This window comes from Ciconia boyciana, chromosome 21 (genome assembly GCF_034638445.1).
Source record: "Ciconia boyciana chromosome 21, ASM3463844v1, whole genome shotgun sequence".
In the NCBI taxonomy this organism is placed as follows: Eukaryota; Metazoa; Chordata; class Aves; order Ciconiiformes; family Ciconiidae; genus Ciconia; species Ciconia boyciana.
In genome coordinates, this window is record NC_132954.1 from 6031631 (window position 1) to 6041885 (window position 10255).

Genomic DNA, 10255 nt, shown 5'->3' on the forward strand with positions numbered 1-10255 from the left:
AGAATATCCTACAGCACAGACAATGCACAGCAAAGGCGTTTTACTGAACACACACACACACACACAAGCACTCAGAGAAACCGTGTTGAGTTTCATACCTTAATACAGAAGACAGTGTGACCTAGCAGTTAAAGGCAATTGCTAGTGCAGACAATGGTATGCTGCAGGCTCTGGCAGATGATTGTCAGTTGGCTTTACTCCTTCAGGAGAAAAAAGATCTTGAATAATACCTACTTTTACAGAAGCATTGAGTTTCTGTACCTAATAGCACTGTTAAAAGTTCTCTGTCCAGGAGCAGTCCTCGTTAGTTTGTGCACAGAAAGACTGAAGATACACACAGACTATATTTAACACTGGGCAGGGTTTTGGGAGCGCACATAAATACGCAAGAGGCTGGTATCAGAAATCCACCAGAAGCACGGTGTGGTACCAGAAACCATGCTACAGAATAGAGAACTGACCTCCCCTCAGTGCAGCACCAAGTAAAAAATGAGGCTGCAAATATTAGAACACCACAAAAAAAAAAGCACAGGACTAGTTTTTTTAAAAAGGTAAAGCAAACAAAGTAATCTGAATTGTTGTTTGTACTGGTTATTTTACTTTCCTTTCTTCTTTGAATGAAAGAGCACAAGGGTCACACTTGATATTTGGTGTTTCAACAGTTAAACATTATTAAATAGTGGCTCTCTGCAGTGCAATTTTGGCAGGCAAGCACACCGACTAAGAAGTAGAGGAAGAAAATTCCCAGACAAACAACAACAAGTGTCTAAGATGAATCGTGCTGCCTCTCCAGCTCCTAAATTAAACACCCAGCAGAAATGGAAAAGCTCTTTTAAGTAGTGTGTTCAAGTTAGTCAAGTCTACTTCACACGATAAAACAGTTGGCACATAACAAAAAAATACTGCATAGTGTGTACTTCACCTTTCAAACTTTGATCTCAACCAACCTAGCCTAAAATTGATGTTATGTATTGCAGCTTTATAAATTTAAAAGAAATTACAAGCTACGCACCTCACAATGTATTTCCCAGTCCTGCCATACGTGCATTTTACTCGCTTCCCTTTAACAGTAGCCTAAATTAGGGTAACAAGAAAGAAAAGTGATACCAAACTCACCTTAACAAAATTACATGGTCTCAGTCTTGAATAGTTGTGTGCTTGCAATTTTATAGGAAAAAAAAAAAATCTAGTGAGAAACATTAAGGCGGTGCCTTGCTTGCAGAGGCAGGAGGCATCTCACCCAGACTTGTGCCATATGGGAATGAAATTTCACAACTGTAGGGATATCAGCTACTCATAAACCAAAAGTACTTGTCACATGCCCTGAACGTATACAATACGCAAACCATATGGTATATTAGTAAGTCAAAGTTGAAATCCGACAAAAATCTTTCCAGGCCCATAGGCACTATTTTGGCATCAACAAGCGGCAGCGTTAACCAAGTGATAGGCTTCATTTATTCAGAAAGTGCTTCAAATATTTCAAAACCCAATGACAGTTCAACACCCAGGCACCCATCGCGGAGACCACCTCGGACTGCTGTCCCCAGCAGCTCGGAAAAGCAAGAGGGGTATTGCAAGAGGGGTCTGACCAGCATTTGGGTCGGTTTGCCCATTTCTCTTATTTTGTGTTTTAGGCAGCAGAAGTTCTGATCATGCAACATACACGTTTACTGCTCTGGAGTAGAAGCACAAACAAAATGCCTGTTAAGACAATATGGATTAAACAGACATTCCGCCTGCAGCGGATTTTTTTTTTTTAATATGTTAGTTGATATTTTTGAGTTATTTATAAATAATTCTGCATTACATTAAGAGTTTCTATATAAAAAGTCCGATGAGTGCGCTCAGATTTTCTCGTCCTTCTGATAGCCACACAATTTTACTGTCTGAAAAAGCTAAATTGGGTGCTTGCTATTAACCTCCTGGCTACACCGGGACCCGGGCAGCAGCTGGAGCAGACAGCCGTCATATGATCCTGCACTAACACACAGATGCTGCAGCACATTTAGGGCAAAGTTATGCTTTAATTTTAATGCAGCCTTAAGTGTTGTGTCTTTCTTTGCTCTTCTGCTGCATTTTTATGCTCAACCACCACCGTGCTGCTAGAGAGGGAAGAGGGGAAGGCAGAAAGAATGATTCAAACCACAGCAGGACAGCAGCAGATACAACCTAGAAAACCGTGAATGACAAATTTGAGTTATTCACAAGAACTTGTGATGGTTTTAAAGCAGAATGAAAGGCCATACCAGTCTATAACTGGTTGTTCTGGGTAGAAAAGTCAAATAAATGTACTGCTTTTAAGGGGCTGCAGGGTTATTTTTCTCTAGGGATTAGTCTAATATTCCATGTTCCTATTACTGTCTTTACTCACTTTAAGTTAAATTATCAAATGACATCTTGCAAAAGTTAAAAATAATTCTTCTCATAGAAACATCGATAAGCCTTTTGCCTCCTGAGATCAGCAGATCTTACTTAAATGAAGCATGACCTGCACTGCTCAAGAGGCAAACAGGATGGTCTAATCAGGCCTTTCTCTTTTTTCTTTTCTTCTCTTCTATTTTAAAAGAGTAATCCTGTATTATAAACATGCAAATCTATACTCTTCTGGGTCACCTTCAGTGAATGAAAAAAGACAAGTGAAAGTGACCCATTTTGATTTATCAGGAAGTGACCAAGTAGCAGAGCAAGTTATAAACAGACAGCGGAAGAAAATGCCCCCAGTGAGATCTCAGCATGTAGAAAATCTTAAGTTTTTGAGAACTTCTTGGAACTCCTGGGAAGCTTTGGCAGGTATCCTGAAGTTTGATCTTGCTGTCAGCGCCCCTTGTAACAGTTGCTGCGCTTTTTGACCCTCTGAAACATAAGGTAAACTGTCTTCTTTATCAAAACATAATAATTAAAGAGTTTACATTAACAACCATACAATTTTAATTCACTTACAACATGGGCAGACCACTAAGCCCTGAAATTAAGAAACTGCTTCATGTGCCCACACTATTAAAATACAGATGTCACGCTACATTATATAAGTGCAAGTTACTAGTCCGATTAAAAAAAAAAAACAAACCACCACAAATACACTGGCTTGAAAGGTGACCTCTTGCAGGCATCCACCACCCTCACAGCGAGGTGCACACGCATCCTCCTCCTCCTCCCTCCAGCCACCGTGGTTCTCAACCCAGGGCCAGCAATTTCCCACAATAAACTTGTCCTTTACGCCTTCACTGCTTGCACTGCCAGTTAAGTTAGTACAAGAAACAAGCATGGAAAAGTTCCTTAAACAAAAATACAAGCCTGTTTCCTGAGCCTGCGTTTCCAGCAGGTAAAACTACTAGGAAAGCCCAGGGGACTTTTGGGGCACAGAGAACACAACTAACTTCACTGAGCAGCGTAAATTGGGACCCAAGAACCTTCCTTTCCCTTACGGTGCTGCAAGAAAAAGTCAGGAACTGGTATAATTTGTTAATAAATCCCTTTACAGTGCTACCAAAAGCTTTTGGTTTTTCCTGCTGTTCTTGACCTAGAAAGATCAAGCAGCACACATTCTTACACAGCTACAACCTCTTGCAAGCTGAAGCAATGAAATATGATAAACATCGGGTGTAGCGAAGACCTCTGCAGGATTTCTTACTTCATCTTACAGTCGCTGCAGATTCCCTCACCTTCTTCCACCCCTCAAAAGCATGTAGCAGCTGAACGTATCCTAATTTCGAGGCAAAAATAATCTTAAAATGTCTCATTTTTGCTTAAAGATGCTAACAATGACCTTCACACTCACAGTAAATCCGCCGATTCTGGCCGACAGCCTGCTACAGAAGTTACTGCTATTCCACTAACATACCAGAGCAGCCACCATTATTAATAGATGACTTATGGTGACGTTTCTCATTCTGCCCCCTTCTTGGATTGAAAACTAGTATGACACGCCAGACGCCACAGAAAGTTGAATAAGCTTTGCCCGAGACAAGGTGATGCTATTCACCAGTCTTAATTTAAATTAAAATACCCAAAATAATACTTGAAGGCTGTAACAATTCAAAGACCGTTCAGCTTGAAGTTCAACCCCAAGACGCAGTCCTTTGTTAGCAGCTGACACCGACGTGCAGATCAGGTTCATGTGCCAGGGCCCACTTTTCTAACATCCCTACAAAAATAAGTTGCACAATGTAATTACCTCTAATTTTCAAAACAGTACTTTTAAGGTCAACAATTAGCAATCAGGGGAAAAAAAAAAAAAAAAAAAAAGGATAAGATGAGGACTGAGAACACTCGAGCCGTGTCACGCAGTTCACCCCTGAGAAGGCAAGGACAGTAATAGCAACATTTAGCATCTCTTGGTAGGAGCGGAGGAGAAGGAATGTCTGCAATGTGATTCGACTCCTCGCTGAAAACTAACTTTAATTCTAATCTACAAATTATTTTCCGTGTCCTCGATGCCCTCGGCCATCGGGAGCAGCTTCGTTTTTCAACTTTGATTCTTTTTTTCAGTGCAAAGTGCTGTAAAAAAACCCCAACTTTGTCCTTCATTCTCGAAACTCGGAGCAGTGGTATTTCAAGGTCACTCGTGCTAGCGAAGGAAGGCCTAGCTCCAGCAACTTTAGCTGCAGCACCGCTCTGACGGGGAGAGCTGCGCGAGAGCCCAGCCCAGCCGGAGCTGGGGGTGTCACTGGGACAGCCGAGAAAGCCCTTTACGCTGGAAAACTTCTAGGCTCAGAGGCACTCTCACCCCGTTCCTCCGCCTGTCACCGCTGGGCTGCGGGGCTCCGATGACCTTCAGTGCTTATTTGCAAATAAAAACAAAGGGCTGCTTATACTTGTCAGGAGTTTGCCTGGCGGTTCGGGGGTGATGGGGGCTCCGTTGCCCCCCAGGAGCCGCGTTTCTGACCGGGGCCCGCGGGCCAGCTCCCAGCCAGCCGGGCAGCCCCGCCAAGGGCAGCCGGGGGAGACACCCCCCCCCCGCGGCTCGGCGGCAGCCCCGGGGGGGGGAGGGGGAAGAGGCGCTGCCATTTTCTGCCCCCCCCTCCCCGCCGCCGTTACCGGCCCCGGCGCGGCGCCCCGTGCAGGGCGCGGCCCCGCGGTGCCCCCAGCCGTACCCGCCGCCCCAGGCCCCAACCGCCGCCGCGACCCGGGCGCCTCCCGCCGCCCCCTGGAGCCCCCGGGCTGCCCCCGCCCCGCCGCCTCCCCCTCCTCCCGCCCCGCAAGGCCGGGACACCCCGAGGACGGGCGGGCAGCCCCCCGCCGCCGGGGCCTTGCTCCCCCGTCACCGGGCCGGGCCGCAGTCGCCCCACCGCCCCCCGCCCCAGCCAGCGCGGCTCCGGCCGCCGCGATCAACTTACCGGGCCGCGGCCGCCGCAGGCCCTGCCCGCCGGTCGGGGGACGGCTGCGGCGGGAGGGCGGCGGCCCCCGGGCCTCCCCGCCATCCCTTTGTCTTTGAGCTGACCGCTGCCTGCCGGGACTCCGCGTCCCCGCCGGACCGGGCCGCCTGCCCCTTTAACAGCCGCCGCTCAGCCTACCCTGCTGCGCCCGCTCGGCCCGGCCCGCCCGCGCCTATTGGCTGCGCGCCGCCGGAGTGGGGGAGAGGGGGGCGCGGCCCCGCGCGCCCATTGGCTGCCGCCGGCGGCGCAACCTCGCCGTCCACTTCCTGTTTTAAAGTTACCTTGAGAGGCGGCGCAGGGGTCAGAGCGGCGCCCGCCCGCCCCGCTCCCCGCCCGCGGGCCCCTCCGCAGCGCGGCGGCCGGGCCCTCTTCGCCCGCCCCGGCGGCTCCGATTGGCCGCTCCGTTCCTATTCAAACAGACAGAGGAGTCGTGGGGCGGCTGCCGATTGGCCCGCGCGCCTGTCACTCCAGCAGCACACCCCCGCGCCTCCCCCCTCTCCACGCCGCCGCGTCACGGGGCGCCGAGCGCACCGGCGGGTCACGGGGCTGCGCGCGGGCTGCGCCCCGGCCGCACGTGCGCACAGACGGGGGCGCGTGCACGCGGGGCGGCCGTGCTCGCACACGAGGGGGGGGACACACGCACGGCGAGCACCGGCGGCGGGACCGGGCCGGTGCCTCCCGCCTGCAAGAGGCCGTTATCCCCGCGGTGCGGGGGAAGGCCCGCGGAGCACGGCCCGGCACGGGAAGGAGCGCGGAGGTCCCCGGGCAGGCAGTGCGACGGGGCCGGGAGACATCTCTCCCTCCGCCCGGCGTGCAGGCAGCTGAGCGCTCTGTGGGCACCGGCTGACGGGACTGCTGCAGGCCCGCTCCCAGCAAAGGGCTCGGTGCCCGCCGGGCCCGGGCCCACCCCACGCACGGGGACGGCACCTTCGGGGACAGGCGCACCCCGAGAGACCCGGCAGTTAACATCGGGTGGCACTTCCCACCTCACATCCACCGAGAACGTTCGTGCGGCGGCACAGTGACCGGCTTCAAACACACGCAGGCGCGCTCTGATGGCTAGGTAGAGACTAAAAAAATAATCCAGGGGTTGGAGAAAAGACGGGCTCTTTTCGGGCAGATAAACTCCCCGGTTTAGCGGGTGGCCGCCCAAACAGACGCCCTCCGGGTGCAGACCCCCACCCCTCTCCGTAGGCCGAATACCTCCGACGACATTCCTCCTTGCGGGACGCCCCGGGAAGCGAAGCGAAGCGGAGCGAGCGCTGGCAGAGCTTTCACCTCTCGGCCACGTTCCCCTTTGCAGCTTTAACCACGCACGCAACATCCCGCCAGCCTCGCTTCGTCCGTGACGCGGTTCTCGGAGCCTCCGAGAACGCTGCGGTAGCTCTCGGATCGGACTGAAAGTTGGGAACGGCGCGTTGACGTAGCACAGATGATATTTTAACCTGTGCAGACACACAACTTCCAGCAAGTTATCAACAACACCCGAAGGGATTTCGAGCTGCGTTCCAAGATACAGCTTCGAAACGCTGTATCTGCTTGATTACAACGTGCTGAAATTACAGCTTGACAAGAATGTGCTTACAGGATTATATACAGAGCAGCAGAGGGAAAAAATATTACGAAGCACAGCCAACGCTTTACTAGCCTTGCGATTAAATCAGTTTGAATCAGATAGCAAGGAGAGATTAATTTAAAAATAGATCTTCCTGGTGATTTATTAAATATAATTGGTTAAAACATGTCTTTAAAAAAAATAAAATAATACTTTGCAATGCTTTGTTCTCTTCCTGTGTCATTCCTCAGATAAAAGCTGCGGTATGCTTACTATTAGAGGTATGCAAGGTACTTCCAGGCAGTATGCAAAACAAACCCACAACAGCCCACCGCCTTTCCTGCAGAGAAGAGGAATGTCTCGCTGGTATTTCGAGAGGTAACGACCGCCCAGACACATCCCCACGTGCCTTCTCGCACCGTGACGTGACGCGACCCCGTCACCTACGGACCGAGAGCCCCTCTCCTGCGCGTGGGTACAACCCAGCACGGCCACGGGACCAGCTACGGCTCTCCCAGTATTTAATAATTCTTCATGACAGTGAAAAAAAAACAAATTAATTTTGGGTACCCCTGCAGTAAAGGGTTTATTTCAATCATTGCAGCTGTTCCTGCTCTGAAATCAGGCAGGGCAGTTGAGCTAACACTCAGGAATTGCCGAAATCCCGCTTGCAAGACTTAACTACAAAGCTCCTGGGAAGACATCAGGAGAAAGGAATGCTCTTAACCCACTAACTGTCATCTGTCGCTGCGGTTTGCAGGTTGCGGTTCTTCTAAGAAAGCGTCACTGCACATCACTCACGTACGGCATGAGAACGTACACTGACAAATACGACTTATCTTTATAAAGTACAAAATAATGGGAGGGACCGGGTTGGCCATGCAGGATAAATGACTGGCTCAAGGTCACCCAGCCAACCCGCAGCGACCTGAGAACCGGCGGGATTACACCCGATTCTCAGTCCGCGCTCAGAGCGAGCAGCTCGCTCTGCTGCGCGGGGGTTTCAAAGGTCCAGCTCAAGGCACCGCTTTTTGCTTTGACCACGAACTCGGTGTTTATCCCAAAACCTGCCCGAATCCTCCACTCGGTGTGGTCGTAGTGGCCCAAAGGCCACAAGCCCCCGCACCAGCCAGCGTCTCAAACGAGCCCTTGTAACATTGACACGAAAACCAACGTGGTTATGATGGAGCGTGTGATGCCGGAAATGAGATTACATCAGGTTGTCACCACGATGACCAATGCCGAAGGGACGGTAAGCGGGGCCCAGGTAAGTTTAGGCTGGTACCAGGACACGGCTCAACTGAAGACAAACACGGATCCAGCAGGAATAGCCTAGTCCAAAAACGTAACCTAATTTAAGAAGGACACGGGTAAGCCTAAGAAAAGACATGCGACGTTGCCAAGGGCAACAGCAGCAAATGATGCTTGATGACCCAGGAGGTCTATTTTCTGGATGTAGGACTAGAGGAAAAGTTAACCACATGCTTGCGGACTGTTTGCTCTGCATCGCAAGTGAAGCCAGTGGAGACTTTCCTTTTAATTGCACGTACTCAGACAGCTATTGAGACAGACAAGAAGTATTTATTCATAAGTACGTGAAGAATACTTCACTCAACAAGACAAGTGTCTCAAAAGGCAATATGAAGAGTCACATTCCAAAAGAAGTGGCCAGAGTTACTGTTTTTTTCTTCTGTGAGCAACCTGAAGTCTGCCAGAGCTCCGGGTTCAGGAGCCAGCCCTGGGACGCAGCTCAGTCAACACGAAGCATAAGCCGGCCCTGCCACCAAAGAGCTCTCCTGGCACCCTGCCGGTCCTGCGCCCACCCCTCAGCCCTGACCCCCCGAACACCCGCACAGCTAACGATGCGGCCGGAGAATGAACTGACTGAATAAAATCCAACCCAGCCAAAAAGAATTAGCTTTCATCCGTGCCATAGCCATGCTGCTTTTAACATACAGTGCTTTACCAGTTACTGGGGGGCATTCCTGTCATCTTCTCAGCTCAGGAAAAAGCAGAATCTAGGGAGACCACATTTACACGCAGATATTTTCAGAGCTCTCGGTGCCCTTGGGTTTCGAGCAGAGATTAAACAATCCCTCAGATATTTACCAGGGACTCACAAATTATCTCCGACCACTTCACAGCCTGCCTCGGGTCCTGCCCCTCTTCCCACCAAGCGCTGGGGCAGACTCTGGAGAAGCCCCTTAACGCTCGGGCGGAAAAAAACCCCAAAGACCGGTAAAATATAGCATCACCGGTACATGAAACTGAACTCTCCCAAAGCAAATCCCTTACCGGGGCCCGGCAGCTCGGGCCTGCCGCCGCCCGGGACGGCACCGGGCGCCCCGGGAAGGCCTCCGCGCCCTGCCCTGCCCGCCGGCCGTCAGGCAGCACCTGCCCCGGGCGCTGCCCGCGGGTCTCAGACGCTCCGCCAGCCCCGGGACCGCACGGGCCTCGCTCGCTCGCTCGCTCCCTCCCGGCTGGGCCCGGCCGCCCCCCCTGCCCCCCCGCGGGCGAGACTCGAGCGCGCCCCTCCCCCACCCCCGGGCCGCGCGGGGAAACGGTTCGGTTTCCTGTCCTCTCCCCGGTCCGCTCCCCGACGGCCAATCAGCGCGCAGCTCCCCTCGCCCGCCTCCCCCGGCGCGGGCCAATCGGCGGGTGCGGTGCGGCTCTGCCAATCGGAGCGGAGCTGCCGGGGGCGGGGGGGGAACCCCTCGGGCCGCCCCCGCCCCGCGCCCCCTCACGGGCCGCCGATTCCCCCCGCCGCGCTCCGCCCGCTCCCCGCGCACTCACCGGGGCGGCCGGCGCCGCGACCTCCGCCTCCTCCGCCCGGCGCCCGCGCTGCCTCCGGCCCGACCGGCGGGAAGCGGGAAGGAGGGGGAGGGGGGTGGCCAGAGCAGAGCGAGCGCCCAGCGGCCGAGAAACAAGATGGCGGCGGATCCGTGAGGCGGCGGTGCGGAGGCTCCGCCCCTTTCCCCTGGGCCGCGGCACTGCGCAGGCGTATGACCCGGGGCTGATCTCGCGAGACCTGCGCTGGGGAGAGGCGGGGAAGGACGCGCCTTGAGCCGAGGCGGGGGAGGATCCACCGGGCGGGGGCTCGGTGGGCCGGAGCGGGGGCCCAGGCCTCGGCGTGAGGGGCCGCGGGTGCCAGCCGTGCCTGGAGGGGAAGCCAAGCCCCTGGGTGCAGCAGGGCCTGGCCCAGGTGGTCCCCGGCCTAGGCCTGTGCGGACCTGGGCTCCAGCAGGGCCGAGGCCTTAGGCCGAGGTGGGCAGGCCCCTGGGCAGGCAGCCCGCTGCCTCGCTCCCTGTTCCTCACCTGAGGC

The 10255-nt window shown here is 53.6% G+C and overlaps 1 protein-coding gene across 4 annotated transcripts in view; it reads right to left on the reverse strand.

The window, feature by feature from the left end:
- NFYC (nuclear transcription factor Y subunit gamma) overlaps positions 1-9862 on the reverse strand; it is a 36768-nt gene extending 26906 nt beyond the window's left edge. For 3 of the 4 annotated variants that reach the window (XM_072885441.1, XM_072885440.1, XM_072885438.1), the window contains exon 1: positions 9727-9862. The gene's annotated coding sequence lies outside the window, so the exon portion shown is untranslated. Of the gene's footprint in view, positions 1-5339; positions 5524-9726 lie in introns of those variants that run through there. The other variant, XM_072885439.1, reaches the window with a different exon arrangement.
- Between the last annotated feature and the right edge of the window lie 393 nt (positions 9863-10255).